Source organism: Python bivittatus, unplaced genomic scaffold (assembly GCF_059951505.1).
Source record: "Python bivittatus isolate LINGU-HERP-01145 unplaced genomic scaffold, Pbiv_v1 ctg000190_np1212, whole genome shotgun sequence".
Classification (NCBI taxonomy): Eukaryota; Metazoa; Chordata; class Lepidosauria; order Squamata; family Pythonidae; genus Python; species Python bivittatus.
Window position 1 is genome coordinate 19,975,755 of NW_028277042.1, and position 24,588 is coordinate 20,000,342.

Here is a 24,588-nt window from a genome sequence, read left to right on the forward strand (position 1 = left end):
CCTGGAGAAGAAGAGATGAGTTTTTTCCACCTTCCCCGGGCACAAGCTGGAGTCTTCTGCCTTTGCTGTGCCTCTGGCCACCTGATTAGCCCACTCAGTTTTCACAGGCTCTGTCATTGATCACCCGGCTGTGGATCACTGATCTGCTAAATGACGACAAGCCGGTTTAATAAGGGTTTATTTTGAGAGCACCCGGAAAAATGAGAGTCAGGCAGAATGCCCGTGTTGGCAAGCAATTTGCAGAGGGCACAAGATCACAAGGGGAAATGTAACCACCCCTCCCCACTCTGAGCCCTCTGTATGCGCCAAGGAACAGGCGGGCAAATATCACATTTGGACAGAATTACTCAGATGACTTCTCAGAGATGCTTTAATTCATGTTCCTGCACTGAGCAGAGAACCGGACTCAGGGGCTTCACCCTTTCCCACTTGAAGATTCTATCTTTGCTTTTCAATTATTCATTACTATATCATCAAGTACTAAGGTGCTCATGCATTTAAAAGGGGCAGGTGGGGCCATTTCATTCCTATTCAGGCTGCACCTATTTGCCACTGTTCGTAATGGGAAGAAGGAATAACCTTGAGGAACAGGAGGAAGAGCCGCAACCAAGACAATGGTCTGAGAAAAGGAATCTGGGTCCGGGGCAGAAATGTAATGTGAGAAAGCATTTCAGACAAGACTCTCCCTAATTCTCACTAAGATAATGGGAGGGCGGGGGGAAGCACATTCAGACTTGCAAGACTCTGGGACTTAACCATATAATAAAAGTAGTATTAGCCTGCATGATTTTGGTTCCCTAGTCTGGTCTGCCTTGAAGCGCTGATACCATTTCAGGACTTGCAGCCACAGCCAGGCCCCTGTGCTGGCAACTGGCTGGGCAAAGGCACTATGTCCCTCCCCATCTCCACTTGGCCCACAGCTTGTTCCCTGCAACCACTATTCAACTACAGATTGCCTTGAAACATAGAAGGTCCTACTTAGCTGCCCTAAAAAGACAGAAGAACCACCCCTTTTGAAGAAGAATAGATCTCTTTCCCAACAGAGCACTGCATTGCCAGAGAGTTCATCTGCAAGAATGACAGGCCATCAGTGAACAAACCCTGGAGAGTAGAGCAGCAACACTTAAATGTGGGAGCCCACCAGTCTCAGGGCTTCCACAGCATTATTAGGGTTTCCCAACCTTGGTGACTTCCAACTGGGTGGATTTTAAATCCCAGAATTCCACAGCCAGCATGGCTGTTGATGGAAATTCTGGGCGTTGAAGTCCACACACTTGGAAGTCACCAAGGTTGGGAAAGGCTTCTGTAAATTATACTGAGGAGACTGGAAAGGCGATAGCTACTGGTAGAACTGGCAGGGCAAAACAGCAGGGCATGGAGAAGGAGGAGAAGACAAGGCCCAGGAAGAACTAACAAGATACTCCTAATTCCCTTTGGGGTAGAGTGGATGGACGCTGGGATCGGTTACCGGACTCCAGCCCCAAGGTGAGGAACCTTCACTGTACTCTGGGGCCAGATGTCAACCTGGGGGTGGGCTGCATGTCCGAGCCTGGCTTTCAGGAGCAAATGAAGGACTTCTGAAATTGCTCCTGCTGTGATGCAGCTAATGTTCCAATTTTAGTCCGCATCACCTTGCAGGGAACAAGGCTGGAAGAGAAGCGTTGCGAAAGGCAAACTGGGCTTTAAAAAAGGTCCTTGGTTTGCCAAATTGATTTGGGCAGGTGAATTTCTCGACAGAGAAAGAAATAAGGCTGCTGGAGTACCTTTGTGGGAATCCGGCTGGTTTATTTGTTCACAGAGGATTTTTTGACATGAGAACTTCACATTCCCCATTGAGAAAAGCTCGCCTTGATCTGTTCGTGCTCTGTAGACTCCAAAGCAGAGCCATCATCTTTGTACCCATTACTGCAATGATAAAACTTCTGAATCTCACCCCCTCCCAACCTGCATGTTCAAGCTCCTTGTGCACTTTGCATCACAACCACACCAGTTTTGAGGGACTCGGGCTTTCTGGCCCTTTCTCCTTTGGAGAGGACACGCTGGGAGGTAGGAGACAGTCAGGAAGGGAATACAGCAGATGGGCACTCCAACAAAAGATCTTGGTTTTGTGCAAACATCTGCAGTAATAAATTTTAAAAAGCAGGCGGGGGGGGAGGGAGAAGCGACGAGGAAAGCCAAAGAAATGCACGCAGATCTAAAAAGGAGCAAGACATTTCGAGGCATGAAAAGAGAACGCGCCTCCCTGCTTTGGAGAAACGCGCTTGCAAATTAAGCTGGACTTGTTGAACCATCGCTCCCCCGCCACTCCCTTAAGCTCTTGACCCACATACATGTCCTCCTGGTCTGGCCATCGCTCCGCTCTCAAGAAAGCCAACTCATTGTGAACTCTGTCTCGCTTCTTTTCTCTGGCCAAAGAGGCATCATTAGATGACCTCAGTAGCGAAGGAAGCTGAGAGAGCCCAGGCAAACATTCACTCGGGTGAGTCCTGGCACCCCGCCTGGGAGAAATGCCCCCGTAGAGGAAAGTTTCCCCAAGCTAGGAGCACCACCTGTAAATCTCCCTGCTGGCAAGATCTCAGATGATGGAGAATTGAGGTTAGCAAGGACTCAATGCAATATTGGGAGGGGAGTTGAGCAAACCACAAAAACACTTCCAAAGTCAGCTTCTCGGAAGCCCCAGGAAAGGGATTTCTTTCTTGGCCAAGGCTTTGGGGGACCAGGTGAGGTAACTTTCCACCCAGATGATTTTCACTCCCAGCTGTCTCTCACCACACGCACGCTCACAGAATCTGCCCCTACGGATCCGCCGGTGATGCAGAACTAATAGGAAGACATGAGGGCTATACATTTCCCTCCTGGCCCAGCCGGCCCCCCAGCCCCTGCTCTCCCTTTTATGCAAAGAAGTCAAATTTCTCATTCTGATGCATTAAGCCAGCTCAGTTAATGAATGGCTAATGCCTCTGTGAAGGATGCAAGGATAGGAAACAGCAATGCACAGAGAGGCCGGGCAGGGATCCAGGTTCCTCATTCCCACCCCCACCCGCATCGCCCCCTTTGCAGATAAGAAAGGGGAGGTGCCATCCAAGGCGCATTGTTCTAATCGAAAGGGGGGGGGGCTTGCCCAGCAGATGGCAGGTATAACAAAGCAGCTTGCTGTGGCCAAACCAATTATTTATCTAATTATGATTTACCACTTAACCACATGATCTTTCCGCAGAGTTGTGGGCAATTAAAACCAGGGTGATTATGTGGATTATGTAAATCAGGCTGGAGCTCTAACGAATAAAATTGGAGATTAGACATTCACCCAGGCTTCAGCTGGCACCGGGGATGAAAGGGGGCGGGGGCAGGGGGGGCGGGGGAAGGGGCAGGAAAGAGGAAAGCCAGGGGACCCTGGGGTAGGTGCCCCGAGGGGGCTGGTTCTGGCAAGCGCTTCCTTGAGGGAAGGGCAAGTTCAGGTCAAAATTCCAGGTGGAACGTGCTCTGCGCCTCCTAACAAAGACCCCCGTGCAGCGCCGCGAGCCACACGCCTCCGAGGACACAGCAATGGCACCCCTGCCACGGCTACGCTGTCTGACCTGACCCGGGCTTGGAGGTTCAGAGGGACGTTAACCCCCAGGAGATCTCTGAGCAGTCCACCTGCCGAGGTCAAGGCTACCCGCCCCTCCTCCTCTGACTTGCACATCACTTAGGGGAGCATCTGGCAGCCTCCCTCAAGCCCTCTTGCGTTTCCTGGCAAGCCCCACAGAGCCATCAGGAGAGTGTCGTGTTGGGGTGTCTGACCCTCCCTCTGCTTGCCTCTGTGCCCCCCTTCTCCTCCATTCTCTGGTTGCTCCACGTGAGCCTTCTCCTCTCCTCTGCCAATGAAAGCCCCATCCTGGGTTCGAGCTGTCTGTGAGGGTGTGCACAAAGGTGGGCACACACGTGCAGCACAGATTCTTACATACAGGAGAGCAGGAAGTACCAAGGGCCTGCTGGGAGCACGCCAGCCCGGACTGTGCACCCCCCACCCCACCCCGCCCAGCCAGGTCTGGCTGGGGGCATCGAGGGCAAGAACGGCGAGAATGCCGGATCAGCAGGCTGGGCATCTCGGAGGCATCCCACCGGGGGTGGAGAGGCTGCGCCAGGCAGCAGCCAACCTTTCTGCCTACTGAAAGGCAATCTGGAGCCTGGCTGAAAGAGGCAGAAAAACAGAGGGCAGGAGCGCATCTGTACATGCAAACACACAACGGGGCCTTGACGAGGGAGGAAGATGGTGTCAGCTGCAACTCATCTGCCAGTCGGAGGTGGGGGGTAGCATTCCTGTTGGCCCAGAAAGTCCTGGACCGTCTTGAAATCACTAAGGGGGCCCAGAAGAAATGGGAGATGACATCAGCCCCACGGCAGACATGGAGGCTTCTTTCCCGCCCCCCCAGCCCTGCCTTCCAGCCTGTTTGGCTGCCCCGGGAGCCTCTCTGAAATCCTCGGTCTTCTCCCTGGTGGCCAGCCCCACCAAGCGCTTAGTGAGAAGGGTGGGGCGTGTTGTTAATGGCGCCTGGCAGACCGGGCTGCCTGCCTGAGTTGATAGGAGATTTATGTGTCACACGAACCCAGGGAAATACGGGAGTATTAATGATAATGCTTCCTGTCCTCACAAAGGTCAGCAGCAATCTCTATCAATCTCGCCAGCGCAGGGTGAAAAGGGTGCTGGGAGGTGCAGGAACGAAACGGCCTGTTAATCGCCTCGTTTGGGGACGGGGAGGGAGGAGCTGGCCAGCCAAGATATAGCCTCAGCCTTGACCAGGGAAGGGGGCATTCGCACCCTCCCGTGCGAAGAGAATCCAAACAGCTTGCTCCTGTTTCGGTACCCGTACAGAGAGGCGTCGAGAAGCGCTCGGAGAAAGACCCCAAGACAAAGCGGCATCTCCAAGTCCCCTCGACTGAGCGGCAACACTTCCTATTTTGCACCATGCCCGCCCGAAACGGCCTTGCGTTCAGTCCATCAAGCTGTCCCCGGTCGATACTACAGTGCCCACAGTGGCTGGGAATGATGGGAGTTGTATTACAGCCCATCTGAGGAGTCTGGCTCTCCAAACCCTGAAGCGAAGGCAGGCCGTGCCCAAACGTTGAGGACCGTGCAGGTAGAAAGGCAAGACGCAAATTACAGTGGTGGTGGTGACGATGGTGTCTGTCTGTGGAGGTGCCGAGACCTTTCTCTATGCAAAGCAGATGTTTTGCTACCATGCAACAGTCCTTTTCAAGAGGGAAGTGGGGCGCCATGAAGGAATGTAGACTTGGCCTTGGGAAGGGGGAAGGCATGAGCAAACCTTTAAGGGAGGGGCTTTCAGAAAAGATTATCCAGTCCTGAGAAAGAGGAAAGTGTGAAAAAGAAACTCTACGTAGCCCCGCCTTGATTTTCCTTGGTATAAGACGGAGTAGAGAGAAACTCTGTCATGCTTTCTAGGTTCTGTTATTTCACCCTACAGCAATAAAGAGCGTTCCTAGAATACTTGCCAGGCCTGTTTCTTGAGCTGACCTGCCTTGCAGGCTGACACACGTACCGACAGGGTAGCCCAAACAGGAAACCGAGTTAAGATCCAGAATGTGCAGGTTGGCTGGCCCTTGGCATCACCCGCTTCCACCTCACTCCCCAGCAGGAATGTAAAAACAACTTTCCACTTTTGGTTCGAGGGAACTGAGTCAACACCACTTTTCTGGAGAATTATACCCAGAATCCAATTGCATATTCAACACTTGCCTTTGGCTCCCTGTTGCTCAGAAGCAGGAGCTCTGTACTTCTTGAGGCCCAACTAATTTCTGGGGGCTGTTTGCAACTGCTTGGAATAAGGTGTCAAGAGAGCCCATTGCAACGTGAACCGCGCCCCGAATCTGCTGAAAGGAGTGAGCTAGGAGGACGAAGGCGATGGGGACAAGGGATCTGCCAGAAAAAAAGGCCCAGATTCCGACCAAAATTCCTCCGCTATATTTCCTCACAAGTGTGCTACAGACCAGGCGTGCATGAAACACATCATGCTCACACACAGCCCATCAGTTGCAGCATAATGTATTTTATGAATACGCAGATGGTGTGGTGTAGGCCAGTGGGAAGGTTTTACCTAGGGATAAGAAATTAACTCTGGCAAATAGCAAATTTATTGCATGTATTTTCATTTTCCTAATACCAGCACCATCTGCTAACAATTGCTGCCCCGCATTATGGGGAAATAGTTTTGTGTATTTATACAGGCGCATGTGCAAGCATGTGTTGTTTGCGATTCCCGGAAAAAGACGTGACTAAGATCTTGCCACATCGATTCAGTACCTTGCATCCAGGTAATCATGCAAATCAAATCACCAGCCTGTCTGGAAAGCACAGCCATCTTCAACCGGGTGCCCTCTGGAGGTGTGGGAACTGTATTCCCCAAGTAGTCAGAGAATGCCAACTTGGGTGAAGGATGGTCAACAATTTTCCAGGCTCCCTCCCACCCTCATGGAAGGGTTTTTCCATCCCTTCCAATCTGACTCCTTTCCATTAAAAAAAAAAAAAAAAAAATTGGAAATGCTGTTTACTGAACTCGAGATACTCCACAATATAGAGTCACTGACCTGCTCTGTGGCTAAAGGATTCCTCTGACTTGACATGGCGGCTAGGTTTTGCTGACAACAGCCCTGTTTAGCACCCAGAAAGAATGTTATTACATCTGTAACCTGGTTAATGAAATCTTAGCCTATGCCATGAACTGACTGATCAATTAAATCTGCATACATTTGCATACAAATGAAGCAATCCAATTCTTCTGAAGAAAAGGCATCCTGTTTTTTCCCCCCCTTGGATTTCAAATTATTCATGAGTCTCTGGCAGAAGACGCGGCCTTAAAAGAGGCATTCCGTCCTGCGTATGAGAGAAGTGCAAACGTCTCTTCTGATATGTCCTTTGCCACTGCCACAGGTCTGAGTACCTATCACTTTAAAAAGTGTGGGTGTGTGTCCTCTTCATTATTTAAGTGGCAAAATGCAGCACTTGCAATGCTGTATCTGCTTTCAACAGGGCGCTTGTGAGTTTTTCAGGTCTTCTCGTGCAGTGTACAGTATATTGTGCATGGCTCAGCTGAAGAAGAGGAGGCGCCTAACTCAACTACAGAGCGCAAGTTATATGCACGGGAGGTTGCAGGTTCAGTCACCAACAACTTTAGGTGACTCAGGAAAATTCCTTTTTGAAACTCTGGTGAAAAGCTGCCAGTCTTTATAAACAATACTGGTTCAGATTACCAACCATCTTTCTGGCATAAACATGCCTTGGGCTTGGAAGCGTAGATTGCGTGGGTCGATCTTCTGGGTCACTTGAACAGTCTTGCTTTGCAATGAGGTGGCCTTCCACTTTCCAAACCCAAGATGTTTCATTTCTAGGAAGCAATTCTGCAGGTATCAGGAAGAAGCTGGCTCAAATAGTTCAACAAAGAACTTGGATAATTAATCTGAGCCTGGTTCAAGCAGAAAACCCATATAAAGGGAGGCCCCCTAACCCTTCTGCACTTGATCCCTACTAGTTGCTTCCCTGCTCCACCCAACGGCTTACAAACAGAGATTCTCCAGTAATTTGCAACCACCAAGGATCTAAGCCCATCAGTCTGGAATCCTTCTGCTTGCTTCTTGTGAAACAGTAATCTTCAGCAAAGGACTGAGGAGATGTGGAAGCAGATTAATCCCAACTTTCCTATGGAGGAGAAGTCACTCTTCTCACTCCTTGTCCACACCTGAGATTAAAAGGAAGAGCAGGAAGAAGAGTGGTTTGTTGGCTTGATAAGCGTAGCGTGGGTCTTTCTGCATCATTATGAAGTTCCCTAGTGCACTGGGCAGCTTCATGGTTGACCTGGCAACTCTTTCTCCATCTTGCTCTACAAGGTGGGGAGCACAGTGGTTGCAGTCACAGCAGATAAAAGTGATGGTCCATCTGAACTCACTTCTATGTCCCTGGAGCATACAGCCTGCTGCCCTGCGAATGGTTTGGGCCACCATTCCCATAACCTCCTGTTACTCACTCACTCAGCTAATGGTTGCCTCTTCTTCTCTACTTGATTGTCAGTATCAGTTAGATGAGATTTTTGTCTACCACACACCAGCCCCTTTGTTTTACGTTTTAAGTAAGTTCAACCCATGCCTAGGCAAATAACCCATTGCAATTCTTCTTTGCACATAACAAATTCTGGCTCACAATAGGCATAATTACCCACCCGTGCCAACACATACACACACAAAAATATGAATTTATCTCAGCTCACTGAAATCAACACAGCAAACTTCTTCCTTCCCAACAAAAGCGTTTTGCGTTCCAAAATGCAAGAATGGAGAAGTTCCCCGTCTAAAACGTCCATCTGACTAGCAGCCGGGGAGCAGCATCAACCAAGCTGCCTTGGTGTGCAAATGATGGCTGGAAGCAAAAGGGGGAGGGGGAGTGCAGAGATGGCTCAGATAGGAGGGCCAGATTTTCTCCCCTCCCTCTCTAAAACCACGATGATCCAAGAGCTCCGGATGGCCAACAACGAGCAACAAGAGGCTGCCCAAACTCCACAGGCACGAGAATGGAAAAAGCACGAACCCAGTGCTGGGAGCTGGTCCCCCAAAGCAGCTGTGACTCTTGGCCAGGGCTGGGGCCAAGCGTAGCAGGTGGCGGATGGCTTTGCCCACTGGAGAACATGGGGGAAGGAAGCATTGAGAGAAACTGGTTCTCTCTAGGCAGGAGAGGCCCACATCCAGCACGGAGGGTCTGCCAGGAGGAGGAGCAGATCAGTGGGTGGATTTGGGTAGGGGGAGAGTGTGCAGGTCTGCGTGGGGAGCAGCAACAAAAAAGACAGAGGTTGGCTAAGGTTCGTCCCTGGAAATGCAGGGAGAAAATCTGTTTTAACCCAGTTCTCTAAAAACCAGGTGGATGTAATTGCCACCAGCTTGCTTGCAATTACTGGAACCTGCAGGAACAATGCATCCGTCGCATGTTCAGGGACGCACCTTCCCCATTCAAATGTTTCTTCTGTCCCCAGACATAACACAGATTGGAAAAGGTAGCAATGTGTAAAGAGGATCTGGGCGGCAGGGGAAGGATTTTATTTTGAGCATGGCAAAATAATATTTCAAAAGGACTGCCAGCCCTTCCAGGTAGACAAGGCCAAGACACAGAAGCGTCAGGGGTTCCAGGAACGCTCTTTATCGTTGTAGCGTAGAATAATGATGTTGAAAGTCTATCAAGAGTTTCTCCCTGCCTGCTGTTCCACCAGAGAAAATCAGAGCAGGTTCGGGATTATTTTGTGTTTCTTTCGCACACTTTCCCATTTCTCCAGATTTTTCCTCCCTTAATGTTCCGTTGCCTTCTTCTCCCAGATCTACCTTCTTTCCTCAGCATCCAATTTCCCAAGGACAACCAGAAGCCCCTGAACGAGGGGCAATGAAGGAGCCCCTTCAAGCCCAAATGTAGCCTCCGCTCTGACCCAGAACGAACAGGATTTGCTACAGGGTACAAAACTAGACTGGGGGTTGAATTAGCCACCAGCAAGTAAACAAACCCACACAAAAGATTTGGGCTTTTCACTGAGAGCAATTTGGAGTCAACCTTTTTCTGTCACCAGGGCAACCAAGCCAGCTTCTTGACAGACAGGTAGGTGATCTTGGCACTACATGCAGGAATCAGCAAGATGGGAACTGCTTGGCATTAGTGCCCGTTGGGCAGCCTGAAATCCAACACATTTATTATGGTAGGTGGACACTCCAGTTCTTTCAGGAAAATGAAGGGCGGAAGGGGTAGGTCCACGGGGTGCCAAACAATGTCTCTAGGCATCACAATTTGTCACCACTTCCGTGCCACGAGAAAGTCAAAATGTACTGCTAGCTTCTCCCATGTGCTGTAACAGTGGAGGAGAAATTAAAGGGGCAAGGAGGCCCCTGCAAGGCGAAAATCCCAAATGGGAGTGACAGAGACGAAGAAACCCATCGAAGTATTAGAGAGGATGGCCCCAAAAGCAAGTCCTGTGAACATCACAGACGTTTAACCGCGCATTGGCGAGAAAGGAAACTTCTCTATTACAGGCAAATGGGCAACGCAGACATCAGCCAAAGTGAAACGGGTTTAATTGGATGGTTTTCCCCAAATAAAATACCCTAGAAATTTCTGGCACTCATCATTCACTGATAATGACTTCCTGATCTTTGGTAGAACTGGAGTTCACAGGCAACAGGCAACACAGCAGAGAAACACTCTTAAAAGTGGAGCAAGCATAAAAGGAAGTTTGTCCCCCAAGTAACTCAGCAGGGCTGCCTAAGGAAGGTTATGGGTTTGGGGCTCCTTCAATCACTCTGTGGCTGATTCTTGGCTACAGGCCACCAACGGTCCAGGTGCCAGCATCTCAGATGGCTGAGATTTTGCCCTTTGGACGCACAGTTAACCCTGGCAGCTGAGTATTTTCAGGTTGGCAAGAAATATGTAAGATGGACTGGTGTGAGTGCCTACAGGAACACCCCTCGAGGTCTCTGGGAGAAGACTGGGTAAAAAATGCACATGGAATAATTGTGGGGCCTGAGAGTGCCAAGTGGGTTGTGTCCATTTATAAAGAAAGGCAGTCACACCTTCTGGAACTTGTTAGAACTGCCCCTCTGGTTCAAATGCGATAGAAACAGGATCTCTGGGTATCTTTACTGCTTTGAAATAGCTACACAGCTATAGATCCCACTCGTCACACCAATGTTTCTGATGCGCCAAGCTCCCAACATCAACAATTTCCAGGAAATTAACAGACACGCATTCTAGCAAGTAGGGTATCAAAAAACAAACGTAAATATATAGCTGGGTACACCAATCTGCAAGTTCTAAACCCATCCTAGAACTCCCCCCCCCCCCCCCAATATCACAAGGCCCGATTTATTTACTTGACTCTGCTGGAATGGGACAGCAGAGTATCCTACTTTTCTAGGAACTAGCTGTGATATATACAATACTGTGAAAGGTAATCTGAGAGCTCCTGCAGAAGTTCTTCTCCTATCCAAGTGGTCTTGTGACAACCAGTTCTGCAGAAGCCACCTTGAGTTTCAAGAGGCTTCCAAGGAATGTCCCTTAAGGCCTGGAGCTGTCATTTAAATCCGAGCAGGGCAAACGTGGCCCTTCCTTCTCCTCCCTGACCTCATCCCCAAGCAAAGAGTTAACGAGATGAATTAAATTCGGCCAGCGATCCCTTATATTGGTGCCAAAAAATATCCCCCCCCCTTCACGTGAGTATCATTTCTTCCCATTCGCCTACAGTAATCCTCAGCCTTTAAAGCAAATTATTAAAATTCAACTTATATTTAATCTGCCTTCTGGAATTTAATTGAATTTTTATGCTCAGCAAATGTCACTATTTGCACTGGCTCCAAACAGCTAAATGACAAACTAGCCAACAGATCACACCGGAAGGCCTGGAGAAGGGAGGAAGATGGGAGTGTCAGCAGCACAATGAAAGAGAAATGGAAGAGGAGGAGGAAGAGGAGGAGGAGGAGGAGAACCACAGAGTGGGTGTGCTCTGGTCTCCTCAGTTTGACAGTGTCATTTTCTGGGACCCAGGAAGTGTGCCCTCTCTGTTGTGGCACCTGCCCTCTGGAATGAGGCTCCCCCTGAAATCCAGATGGCTCCCACCCTGGTGGATGAGCCTTGAAGACCTGGGTCTTCACCCAGGCTTTGGACTAGGATGGCTGGAGCTCCTACCGGGGGCATGATATTTGTTTTATGTGTTGACCAAGTTTACCATCTATTTATTATTTTATGTAGATTGTTATTTTCATATTGCCTGAAACTGTGAGCCATCGGGAGTCAGGCAGCATCTAAACTGAACAAATAAATAAAACAAAGGCTGGAGTCCCACGTCAAGCTAAGCGGGGTTTGTTTTAATTACAGTTTACAGAATAAAGCCCAACTGGCTGGTTTTTCACTACATGCTCAGAGATACATCAGCTTTCCACACCTTGGAAATCTTCCAGATACGTAACCTTCAACTCCCAGAATTCTCAGCCACAGCCGAAATGGCTGGAGAATTCTGGGAGTTGACGTTCATGGACCTAGAGGATATCCATGTTGGGAAGATCTGTCACAAATCATTGAGGCAGGATTCGTGCAAGACACTAAGCCAGTGTTTCTCAACCTTGGGAACTTTAAGATGTGTGGACTTCAACTCCCAGAATTCCCCAGCCAGCAAAGCTGGCTGGGGAATTCTGGGAGTTGAAGTCCACACATCTTAAAGTTCCCAAGGTTGAGAAACACTGCACTAAGCGAAGGCCAAACAAACCGCGCTACCCTTTCCTGATCTATTTGGTTGTCTTCTTGCAAATGTGTGGGATTCTTTCATCATCAACATCTCCAGACTGTTCCCTTAATGGAAGCCACTAACAGAGACCATAGAGGACCAAGGGAGGGGGGAAGGTCAGCCAACAAACAGAGCCTAGGCTCAGCCTTTCCCAACCTGATAATCTCCAGATTTGTTGACTGAGCCCCCACACAACCATTGTAGACGAACATCACCACCCCACCTTCGACACAGTTGGGACAGAGGAACGTCTGTTGCAGACATCACTGAGGCACACCTGAGAACTTTGGACACACCAGCCCAAATTGCTTATAAAGCATGCTATGGGGTGGGGCTCCACCCTCCCCGGATATTGAGGGGTTATGAGGCTGCACCTTATCTCAAGTTCTTAATGAATATGCTCAACCAAAAAGCACTCGTGTCAGCTCAAGAAGGTCCTCCATAACGCTTGCTATAGGTCCTTCCACTGGGACAAAGTTTTGCATCCTCAGAAGCCACATGGGAACTGTGAGGCCTGGGTGAGGGCAGAAATCCAAAAAAGCCACTGGGTTTGGGATCAGTTTCGAGCTTTGCAAAACAAAAAAAAGATCTCAGGCTCTTCCTGAGGAGTTGCTTGCAAATCCCCTTTACTGACCCATCCATCATGGGCTGACTTGTAAAGTTGTTAAGCATTTTTGGACTGATTTTTTTAAAATTACAATAGGACAAATCACGACCCAGGCCAATATATTAGATCCTCAGTTGGCCTTGGTGAATTTTTTCGATAGTCCAAATGATACCTCCAAACATAAAGGGTTGATCCTATCGGTTGCAGCCAGACAGGAAGTAACAAGATCCTGGAAAATAGGAAAGGATTTAACTCTTCCCATAGGGTGGCAAATATTGCTGGAAAATTACTCCAATTAGAAACATTGGCCAAAAAAAGATGGCGATGTCACAATAACACCGAAGATGATTTTTACTTCACCTGGTTTAAACTTATTAATTATATGCAACAAAGGCATGATGATTGCTTAGTACCCAATCCAGCTTCCTAGATAACCTTATTCAATCAGGCTATATGCATTTGGTCTCTATGTCTACATTGCTGTATTGTTCGCGGTTAATAAATTTAAAAAATCACAGGCCTGATTTTGGGCACGCAAAGCCAAGACGCCCTGCAGTTTCGTTAAGAGACATCCACTGAGATGTAAGGAGGCTGATTCCATGGCCCTTTAACGCTCGGAAGTTGCACTTATGTGGCCCAGCTGGTGGCCTGCACAGTTCCAAGAGAAGGTCTCCGTACAGCCTCGGAGGGTGTCTTTCTCTGTGGCCAGGGAAAAAAGGGAGCTAGTCGACTGCAGCTGGAAAGTGTGAATCTTCTTCTGTCTTCGACCTGCCCCTGAGTTGAACTCTGGCACACACACAGCAAAGGCCCCACGGGGGTGCCACGCTGAGCATCACCTCATGCCTGGCTCTCGCGTCTCCTGGAAGAAGTCTTCCGCGCTAGATTTGCCCCTTCCAGTCTCACCTTCCAACCGACCCACACGCGCGAGCTGGTTTAGCAATCAGAAGCTAAAATATAATAATAAGATAAAAAGAACGGGGTGCACGCACACACACACACCCCTCCTCCCTGAACCTGACGGGGAAGAGCGCTTCTATTTTTCCTGGCCATAACTAACCCTCGCTAGACGAAACAGGTGCAGGCATTCAAATCGGATTTCCCAACACGGCAAAGGGCAGGCGCTGTCTGGATCCCCAAGGAGCCCATAACGCAACACTTCCTCAGATTACCCACGGCAAAACTACTGTTTGCCTTGAGCAAGGGATGGGAAAGGAAAGGAGCGAGGAGGGTGGAGGAACCAGTCCTTCCTCCACTCTCTTTCCAAGGCTGCAGCCCCTCGCCGGGGTTCGGATCCCCCCATGCCCTCATGCTCTGCAGCCAACGTCTTCTGACACTCAGCCCAAAGGGGAGGAAATGAGGTTAGCAAAAGAATGAATGAGGAGGGGGAAGAGGGAAGAGGAACGAGACTGCGAGGTCTGCACAACAAAAGGGGCGTTGGGTCTGTCCCCGAGCGCAGGGTCTCCTTCCTCTCCACTTCTGAACGGGCTCATAAGTTGGCACCATCAAGCCGTTTCTTGGCAGCATTTGTAGAAGACAAGATTCCCTACTTATTATTTCTCTCTTCATGGGAGCCAAGAGGGTTCACGCTAGATGCCGAGGAAGGTGACCCCTTTGGGGTGGTTTTGCTGGAGGTTCAGTTTTGTGGATTCTCTCCCCCACATTAATTCTTGGGTAGGCTTCTCATAGGGCATGCCTGCATGCACCTTAGAAAAAATGCGTGTTTGAGGAATGATACACTTTCCCTAATAAACAGTAGGCTTTTGTGCACGTGCCCTCTGAATCAACACATTTTTGTGCACACTTCAGCCTAAGACATAGGCAGTGCTTGGCTGAGCTGCAAGCTCCATCATGTAGTTCAGAAAACAGAAAATATTTCGGTATGCCGCACACCTGGAGCTCAGAAGCCACCTTTTCTTCAGACCGGACTGGGGTAGCACCGTTTCCAGCTAACAAAAGGGGTGAAAGCCACAAGCTTTAATTAAAATGGGTTAACCAGAAAAGGTCCTCCTGATTTTTGCTACCACAGACCAACGTGGCTGTCCTCCGACAATGCCTAGGCTGGACTGGTCACCGAAGGAGGCTCCTACAGGGGACTGGGGGGCCAAATGACAGATCCGGGATGCATCACGTCGATTCCTTTCATGACTGCTGTCTTCCTAATTTAGCAAACAGCAGCCAATCAGCCCTCTGCCTCCTGAAGTTCAGAAGCAAGTTTTTGGCATTCAGGGCCTGCCTGACGCTGGAGAGGGAGGCCCCATCATGGCTAGCAGCCACAACTGAAGCCTATACGCCATTTTCCGAAAGAGGATCTGACTCTCTTATCTTAGTCCAATATGAAGGATGGTTATTACAACACAGAGCCTTCTCCCCCCACCCCCCGCTTCAGCCCGCAGGAAACACAGATGGAGACAGCTGCCAGTGCCCCCATCGGCTGGCACTGCTCAAAAGAGCCCCTAGTCCTTGCCCCATCATTCAGATGAGAAGAAATCCCTTGGGGGAGACAAGAACAGGTGCCTCCCAGCCTTGACTCCTTCCTGCCCTCCCCTCCTGGGATTATCATAAATTAAGGCATAATTATTCGGCATACATTTGCAACCTGAAGATTCCAAAGGCGATCAGCAACCCTTCACAATCCACCAGGAGATAAACACGCAGCCACCCTGGGCCACTTCTCCGTCCCTCCTCCAGAACGGTGGCCAACGTTTGACGCCACGTGGTGGCAAATCTGCTGCCCTGCCATTTTTAATTTGGCTCTCTGAAGCAAGAACTCCGCTTCTTCCTCCGGCTGGTTGGAAACTGCAATCACATCTCGATAGGCCTCTGAGGAGTGTTCCCTCACCCAGGCATGCTTTGGTGAAAGGGGGAGGATGCACTTAGCCTGGCCTGGAGCCTGCGCAGGTCCTGAGAGACCACACGTTCATGCTGCTCTTGAAGTAGGTGGCTGTGGAAGCCAATTGTTCCCAAGGTGGTGCCCTCCAGATGTGCTGGACATCTGGGTGGTGCAAAGCAACGCTCAACAAAAACAGTCTCTGTGGAAGGGCAAAGGTTGACCTGCGAAAGGTGCAAGATAAAACCAGCAAGCTCTGGTCCCAAGTACGTGTAGACAGAACCCTTGAAAACAACTTCTGCATTGTAGGAACAGGCTGGGTTCAGCCAACTGATTTAACTATGGTTTGTCAAATAAGCCAGAGTTGACAGGGATCCCCCAGCGCTCTGGGCCCAAAACAAATTCCATCTCAGCATTATTTATTCAATGACTTACTGTTGCTTGTACATCACTCCATTGCAAATGTCTCTGAGCAGTTTACATCAAGCAAAAAAACCCCACAGAACCAGAATAATCAAAACATTCTCCCCTAATGCAACAACACAATGGGGATAGGTCCTCAAATGCTTTCCCAAATACCTGGCTCCTTTTTCAACCCTTCATCTCTCCATACTGGACAGGCAAATCAGTGGTCCATTGATGGAGAAGGGGTGGAGAAGGGCCACCCAAAACCACCTTCCAGCCAACACACATCAACCAGCTTTAGCTCAAATCTAGTGGGCTTCACAGTCTTCTCATGAACTTCAAGTGGGCACATTAATCATCATCATCATCTAATATATATGTGCCAAACATCTCTTAAGGAAAAGTGGTCTTTAGGCTTTGGAAGACCAAGGAATACAGCTGCCTACTTTCCAATTTCTAATGTATATAGTCCTGGAATTTTTTCTTAAGCATTTGGATATTTTTCCCTTGTGTTTGAAAGAAGTTGACAACATTGGCAGCTTGCTACATCGTTGTTGTATATACTAGAGCAACAAAAAACATCTAACAGTTGTGTACTAGAAAAAATACATCAGTACAACCTGTTTGAAGACCAATTTCAACTTAATCATCACCTTAGCTTCTCCAACCAGCCCGGGGATAAAAGATTAAATGAGATGAGGAACCGGGAGTCCTAGTAATGCCTGAGAAGCCGAGCAACATATCTAGGACAGGAATAGATGATGAGGTCCTATCTACCACATCAAAGGACCATTTCAGATTCTCACCATAAATTACACAGGCTGACCAAGGGCTGTCCAATACTCAGACAAACCCAAAGTCGTACTCGTAGTTACAAAAATTTTCAATCTGATCAAAATCAGGGTGATCCCCAGCCAATATTTTGATTGACACAACTACCAGTTTCACCGGCAAATGGGACATTGGAGTAGGATCCTTGGAATAAAAAACTCCATATAAATGATACCTGGGCAGTCTTCTATAGTACAGCAGCAATAACAACAATGCAGTGATAATAATGGATGGATCCAGTAAACAATCTGGTTTTCCTTCTTACAACCAAGACGTCCCTAGATTGAAGAAACGTGTATTTGGATTAACCATGGCCCACTGACCTGGGGGTCCACCTGACACTCCTGTCTCCATCCAGCTGCTGGTTAACGCCAACCAAGAACACTGACTTGCCCAGCACTGGGGCAGAGAGCATATGGTATTGATGTTTTGGGTAGCCCATGCCAATGAATTGGAGAAACTGATGAGAAGGTTATTTACCCCTGCCTACAGAATCTAGATGGTGAAATCCAGGCAGGACATACCTCAGCAGCTATTCCAGGGGCGCGTCCCACTTTCTAGGTGTCAAACAAACATTGCACACACACACCAGTCTACCTGCCTGTCTGGTGAGCTGCTGATGAAAGCCTGCAGAAATCTCCCCTCCCACTGGCAGTTCATGGGGAAGAACAACAAGGTAAGAAGAGAACAACTAGGACTTTCTTCCAAGGGAGACCAGGGTGGAACAGAGGTCCTGTGTCTCTCTGGCCTTCTGAGGCCCTTGGTCCTGATGAAGAGCATCCAGTGACGTGCGCACAAATCCCAAACAAGTTCACCATCCCCACTCCACACTTCCATCTCTCAGCTGCGGCCCTGCAGTTGTGTGCACGGCCACCTGGGCACCCTAATAGGCATTGCAGCACACACAACGCAGGGCCACAATTCAGGTGAGCAGCCTCCTGAACCAGATGGAAATCTGAGTTTTCCCACCAGGCTTCCTCATCTTTCCCACTGTCAAGGGCAGACGAACTGGACAATTGTCCCACTTTGAAGGCCAGATGCTGGGAAAGAGAAGCACCACCTGTCCGTCCCTGCTGACTTACACAAAACAAATAAACAGCCCTGGGACAACAGCAAGCAACCGTTTGTGCTGTTAGCGAGGCACGCTTTCCATTTCGAGAGCACCACCACCAAAATCAGCTTCCAAAAGCCGCAGGGCATGGCAGTGATGCTACAACTGCACTGGAGAGCAAGGCCAAGTGTTGGCAGGCTGCATGGTTGCCCTTCGGCCCCTGGACTGCCCACCTCTGGCGCACAGCAAGCAGCTTCTCCTACGTCCCCGGAGTCAATCGTCCTTTGGGTGCAGCTGGCCCCATTCAGTGACAGCCAAGCCCCCAAAGTTGAGGATCTGCATCTCTGCTCAGCCCCGAGAAGAACTCTTAGGGAAATGGGGTCGTTTCCTGCCCTCTCCTATTGTGCAGGCAAGGGAGATCTGCCACCCCAGCGACCCACCCAACGTTGGGCCTCGCAGGGCCAGACGGGCCCTCGTGGCAGTGCCACTTGCCCAACCACCGGGTTCTGCTGGCAGTTGGTGGATCTCTTCTTTCCTTAACTGCTCAGAGCCTTGGTGGCACCTCACGGTCAGATCAAGAGAAGCGGGCATTCGGGAGGAAGAAGCACCCAGCCCGACCTGCCGGCTGGCCTCCCTCGTACCCAGAGGAGAAGGGAACGCATGGTGCACTGCCACCTTGTAGAAAAAGCATGGAAGCCCCAGCTTCCTCTCGAGGCAATGGAGCCGATGACCCAGTGAAAACCTTTATGTCTCTCTCTTCTTTCAGTAGCTAAAGGAACAGGTCTCTGAACAATAAGCTGGGTGCCTCCTTTTATATCTCCTCTTCAAGCGAGACAGACACGTTCTGCTCAGAGGCTTTCATCTCTTCATGCCGCCTGCGTGTTAGCGGCTCAGCTGTTCAGACTTTTTTGTGCTGAGTGTATGTCGTGGGGAGGGGAGGACGGGGAGGGGAGAAAGAGACGGTTGTGCTTGATTCTTGCCAATAGGATCTGATTGACTGGCTTTTAATCTCAGGACTTTATCTCCCCGCTGCCAAGTTACGGTGAAGTGGATTCTTAGAAGCCGCAAGCTTGGAGCCGTGGGTGGCTGGGATTCGGTTGTTGCTGGGGGTTTTTTTCCCCTCTCCGAGGGATGTGGGGATTGCTCCTGCAGCCCAAATGCCTTGTGCAATTGAAGGCATCTTACTCCGGCAGCTGCAGTTTTGCAAAACGCTTCAAATTGGGGTGAGAGGTACAAGGAGAGGGACTAAGCTGAGAACATGTGGCCACCTGCTTCCCTGCAGAAAACTACCACGCCTCCAGGAAACCCACAATTAGCGCATCGGTGTAGTTGCTTGCTCCTGCCGTGGCTCCCTTGGCAACTGGTGTGCAGAGGTATGCCACCCCTGAACACGGAGGCCCCAGCACGGCTGGAGAGGGCTGGAGCCAGAGGTGGAACCGGCTAGGAAGGGAGCTTAGCCAAATGTCTCCTAACAGCCCCTTAATGGTGAATCAGGCTGCCTTGGGGGAGGCTGGCTCTGTCACTATGGTGAGAAAGACAAGCTTCGCCATCTATTAAAAGAGAACCTGGCTCCTGGGCCCAAATACTCTCTGGGCCACGTGCTCCCCGAATTTACTGAACAGACGCGTCACAATCGGCGACTGTGACACAAGCATAACTCCTCCCTTGGGAAAAGTCAATCCAGAAGGCGCGATCCACAAGCCAGACCTGGACATCTAACACCTGTGCAACCAGCGATCCCAAATGGCTTGTGGATGGAAGTCAACCCAGGTCTTCCTGTGATCGCAGCCCATCACCACCTGTTCAGCTGTTGTTTTAAAAGGGGGCTGGCCAGACACCATGGCAAACAAGTGAGTCCGCAGTCTTTGCCCCTTCTGAGGTCAGCACGGCCCCTTTCCCCCTCGGCCCAGAATTGTGTTCTCCACCAAAGGACTCATAAATCACCTGTTGCTGGATCCTTGAACTCGAGCACAACCTTGAACTTTCTGCACAGGCAGCCTCTGCCTAATCATTGATCTACGCCCCCTCCCTCCCCCGGGTCCCTGTCACTTGATAAGATGATGCTCAGAGGCAAAATTCAGCAATCCTCTAGCAGCTGCCAGGTGCAATTCTAGTAATTGGTGCCTCAGATGACAAAAAGGTGGGGAGGGAATGTATGGAATTCCTGCAGACTAAAACAAACGCAACCATTAAAAAAAAGAGGGAGAGAGATGGAAATGCAAGAAATACGCTTTCTCTCCCTCTCTCTCTCTCTCTGCAATTAAGCAGTTTTCTGCTGTATAGTGATAATCACCTAATTATACTATTAATGGCAGTTCAACCTGCTCAGAAATAAAAGGACATTCTTCCAGAACAAGACGCCAGCTGTTTGTTACAGATGTCAAACAACTTTAAAGGATTATTATTAAAAAGAAAGGAAGGGGGGGGGGAGGCAGAAACTCACATTTTGAACCTTCAGCCGTACCTCCTCTGGGCTCTGTTAACTCGTCAAAGTGTTCTCGGGGCGTGTGTGCCCCACGCCGCCGCGGGGAAAGGAAGGGGGATGACTTCTCATGGAAGCAGGGAGAGAACCCTCCAGCATTTTCCTCCAGATTTGGAAAAGGAGGGGGGGAGAAAAATGTTGGCTGCACCCTTCATTTCTTTCCAATTAAATAATTCATTAAGGAAGGAGAATGTTGATCCAGCAAAAGAGCAGGCTTGATGACTCAGACGGCACGCCCCGGGTAAACAGAAACTGTAAAAGACATTGTCATCTCCAGCCGCAGCCAAAATTAGAGTGCCCCGGGCTATTTGTGGTGGGCCTAAGACTGCCGGGCTTCAAGTCTGCACACATGTTCCAGTTCTGTTCCAGGGCCAGGACCCTGTTTCGACCTCTCTGACATTTGAGCGAGGGAAGGGAAGGAGGGCTTGTTCATGCCTGCACGCAGAGAGAGGCGATGGGAAACTTCCCCTCTTGGATAAGCGATGGCCGGGGTTGAGTTGGAGTGCACCAAAATAATAAGGTGAGGGCATCAGGAAGACCAAGGCCCTGTTTTTCCAGCCTTCTGCATAAACAAAAGGACCCACAACTCTGTTCTCCCTACAACACCGGGTTGCAAATAGCACAGAACGTTTCTCTCTGCTCTGCTAATACGTCCCTGGTGCCTTTGTGCCATTCTTAAGAGTCAGAGGGGTCTGCCTCCTCCTGCTCTCGGAAAGCACTTCTGTTCTTTGTCGCCTGCGTGTCTGCGCGTGCACACACACACAGACACACAGAGCTCATTTGCAAGTCAGCCTAAGCGTCCTTCAGCAGCTTTTTGGAGGTTCAGATACAGGTCTCTCTCCCCTGCTCTCTGATCCTTCTAAATCTGGAGGTAAAACTGGCACCTTTCTGAATGCCAAAGATGTGCTCTGCCCCAACGCCACAGCCCTTCCAAAATGCAAACGTGCTCTACTCCAGTGTTTCTCAACCTTGGCCACTTTAAGATGGGTGGACTTCAACTCCCAGAATTCCCCTGCCAGAATGCTGCCTGGGGAATTCTGGGAGTTGAAGTCCACCCATCTTAATGTTGCCAAGTTTGAAAAGCACTGAATCAGCGCATCATCTATTAAAAGAAGCTCTAAACCCAAAGGTCCAGTGCCTATAGTAATATTGTTCTTGATGCCTTCAACATTAAAGCAATTTTGCCAGGGCCCATGGAAAATAAAAGGTGGTTTTAGTGCTTTCTTCTGGTTTAAGGGATCCGATTCCAAGTGTAATCCTGGTGGGTGACCATTCCAAAGTAGCAGAGGCAGAGGCAGGTGGGGAAAAACCCTTAAGAGTGACTTTTAGTACATGGGAGGACGCATGACCCTGCCTTGATCATCAGGTCAAGTGGACAAGGACATGATGTCTCTCACATAACTTGGTGTGCCCACAGGCAAGGTGAAAGTAAAGGCTGGTTCTCCTATAATACAGATGGCTTTAGGATCTGACCTCGGCAGCCAGCCTTGGCAGAACAGAACAAGTGAGAAAATTCTAGGAATTTTTCAGGATGACGGAAGAGCAGATAAAATCAACTTTGGGAGAGAATGACAAGTGTAATGCTGGAGGGCATTCTTGTCTCTTGATACCTTACAACTGCCCTCAGAAGCCAGGCAGTGTTTCTCTTCCTATTTCCCAGATATGGGGAGAGCATTCCCAATTTCTGCCATGTCTTGTTTACAGCCCACTGTGGGACATAAAAGGAAATACATTCTCTCTCCAGCATTGTTCATATACAGTACAATGATGGTGCCTGCTGCCCTATTTCACAGCAGATGTCCTTGCAATCGTACACCTCATTTATATTGCCCCGCATTTATTTATTTCATTTATATCTGGCCCACTTCCAGGGAAGTTCAACTTTTGATCAAAACTTGCAATCCTTGGATGAGGAAAGACCACTAGCTCAGGGCAGGAACCTAAATTAATATCTTCTCCTTCTAATTCAACCCATTCATCTCTGATCTGAAGACCGAGCATTTCCAAATGTATATCAAACTCTCTAATTATATTTCAGACACATTATACAAAGAACCAGCTCCCTTGAGAAGTCCATATTGCTGGGAAAGGTGGAAGGAGAGAGAAGAGGACAACTAGCAACAAGGTGAACAGACTTGATATAATGGCGATGGGTGCACCGTTGGAAGACCTGAAGGACAAGGTTAGAGACATATGCTCCTGGAGAAGGTTTATCTTTGTGGTCACTAAGAGTCAATGCTGACTTGATGGCATATAAACAATCAATCAATGCAAAGACCCAGCTCCCTTGAGAAGTTCATAATATTGGGAAAGGTGGAAGGAAGGGAAGAAGAGGATGACCAGCAGCAAGACAGATGGACTTGATACAATAGCACTATTAGAAGATCTGAAGGGTCATGTTCAAGGATTTGGGGACAGATCCTGGATAAGGTCTATCTCTGTGGCTGCCAAGATACAACACCAACTTAATGTCCCATCAAGTCAGTCTTGATTTTTAGCCACCACACAGATACATAATCAATCAATCAAGCTGCGTGTAGAGCTAACAACTGTTCTGCTAGATTCTGGGCAGTACAATGAAGCTGGCCTTTGCTTTGTTAGATGTGCATGTAAAACCTGGAAAGAAACAGCCTTCAGTCTCCCCTGAATATGCTGGCAAAAGTGGATATTCCTTGGCCCTAAAAACCTACTGCCCATCCCCAACTGATGGGGGATGCTGGGAACTGTGGTCCTGACCCATCTAGGAGGGAGGCTGGGGGACTGCTTTGAGACGCAAAAGGCCTGAACAATGGTAGATGCCCAAGAAGCCTATGGAGACTGGCATTCCTTCTTCTGCAAAGGCGTGCCAAGAAAGACTTCCACCCTTTGCAAGGCTATTGATTTCTTCTGCCTGACCACCAGCAGGTCACAGCCGTCCTTCTGTCACCTTCCAGCTCCGGGGAATGGGGGGGGGGGCACACTTAAGAGAGAGAGAGAATAAAAGCGACTTCTTCCCTACCCATCTGCCTCTCGTGGTAATTAGACCACTGAAGAAGATCCACTGCTTTTTCCCTCCCCTTCTCCCTTCGCTTCTTCCTTTTATGTTTTCCCCTTTTCTTCCTCTCCCCCCTCCCCTTGTCAAATTATCACAGGGGAAGAAAAGGGGGGGAGAGAGAGAGACCCTCAAAAGTGGTTGACACCGTTGCCATGCCAACGGAATTTAGGACCTGCCGGGAAGGAAAGGATGTGTGTTCAGTGTGGGGTTAATATGGAGCTAATCCTGGGTGAACTGAAGTGGGAGATACAGAATACCTGCCAGAACAAACAAATAAATAAATATATCGAGGGGGCAGCTAAGGGATGCAAAGCAAGATGAAGGGCTGAGGGAGGCCACGTTCCAGTGGCAAAACCTCAGGTGTCCTCAAAAGGGGAAGAACCACATGCATTTCTGGAGAGATAAATGGCCTTGCAATGGACGTTGGCCAAGGGGGGTGCCTTCGCCTTGTCAACCCGCTTCCGTTTCCCAGAAAACCCACGCGGTGGCTCCCCCTTTGCAGGATCAGGAGGCCACCTCCAACTTTGTGGTCCAGCAGGGCCCCTCCAAAACCTTCCCTGGGCCTCTGAGGGAGACAGCTGGACCAGGCTGTTCCGATGGGATTCATGAGCCAAGCAAGTCACCCCAAAGGGGAGACCTCTGGACTCAGAAGGACTTGCACTTACGACCTCTTGTCTACACTTATGGCAACTGGGGCAGGGGGGTGCTTCTGCTTCGGTTGCAGAGGTGGCTCTGTGTTTGTGCGTGCACGTGGGTTACGCCTGCACTTACTGACTCGCACTTCCTAGAGCAAAACACCCCCTTCTTCATCTCCTACCCAACCCCACTTTCTTTTCTGCCCAATCTCCTCCCACTAGCAGGGTTACGGGAGGGAGGGAGAAGAGGAGGCGATCACAGCGGCAAGTCAAAGGCTGTGGCCTAGAACAGATCGCAGCCTTGCAGCCAAGCCTGACCCACAGCAAATTCAGAGGACCAGAAAAGGCAGCTTTGCTGCCAAATCAAATTATCATCACTCTCCAGCTTGCTGGCAACCTTCTATTCTTCCTCAAGAGAGA

General features: G+C 49.5%; 1 protein-coding gene across 8 annotated transcripts in view; it reads right to left on the reverse strand.

Annotated features, from left to right (window-relative positions):
• GSE1 (Gse1 coiled-coil protein) overlaps nt 1-24,588 on the reverse strand; it is a 271,237-nt gene that overhangs the window by 67,786 nt on the left and 178,863 nt on the right. Inside the window, exon 1 of one of the 8 annotated variants that reach the window (XM_088136191.1) lies at nt 20,461-20,604. The exons of the other annotated variants lie outside the window; for them this stretch is intronic. The gene's annotated coding sequence lies outside the window, so the exon portion shown is untranslated. Of the gene's footprint in view, nt 1-20,460; nt 20,605-24,588 lie in introns of those variants that run through there. 8 annotated transcript variants of the gene reach the window in all.